The sequence below is a fragment of the Pteropus vampyrus genome, unplaced genomic scaffold (assembly GCF_000151845.1).
Source record: "Pteropus vampyrus isolate Shadow unplaced genomic scaffold, Pvam_2.0 Scaffold606, whole genome shotgun sequence".
Lineage (NCBI taxonomy): Eukaryota > Metazoa > Chordata > Mammalia > Chiroptera > Pteropodidae > Pteropus > Pteropus vampyrus.
In genome coordinates this window covers 8903-9569 of record NW_011889387.1, presented here as the reverse complement: position 1 = coordinate 9569, position 667 = coordinate 8903, and the positions used below count along the sequence as shown (strand labels likewise).

At 44.5% G+C, this 667-nt stretch overlaps 1 pseudogene; it reads left to right on the top strand.

Moving 5' to 3' along the window:
• Positions 1-280, top strand: part of LOC105308650 — an 18532-nt pseudogene extending 18252 nt beyond the window's left edge.
• Positions 281-667: the final 387 nt, after the last annotated feature.

Below are 667 nucleotides of genomic sequence, written 5' to 3'. Positions count from 1 at the left end.
TTCTTTCTTGTTCTTTCTTTCCTCCCTTATTTTATCATGGGATACATTTCAAGGGCAGTTCTCTCTATTCTGGTCATATTTAACATTTCTTTCACCAGAGATCCTCAAATCAGTATCTTCAGGTTGAGGGACTTCCTCCGTGATGATGGTTCCTTCGTAAGGTTTATGTACCGTGTGCTTAAATCAGGTTGGAATTAAGCCTTTTGCTGTGCCACAGAAGTGTCATGAGTACCATTCTAAAACCCCGAGGATCCAGATCTTTGTCAAGACAAAGGCATGGGTAATAGCAGCAGCAGACACATTTAAAGGTTCTGGAAGCTCTCTGTGCTGAGGAGTGCAAATCTCAGCATGACCCATAATAGCTACATTTCTTTCTCTCCTCTCCTCTCCTCTCCTCCCTTCACCAATATCCTTCCTTCCCTTTCCTTTTCTCCCTCTCTTGTCCCTCTTCTCTCTCTCTCTCTCTCTCTCTCTCTCTCTCTCTCTCTCTCTCTCTCTCTCCCCCCAAATCTTTTTCATGACTACTCTTGTGAGAACCACCCCAATGGACCTATACTGCACACAGGGCAAACTCTTTCCCCTGAGCAGCATAGGGGCCAGTGCATGGTTGAATCAGAGTAAGAATCCTTCCCCTGACCATAATGTCACTCATATCTTCATTCTAAGA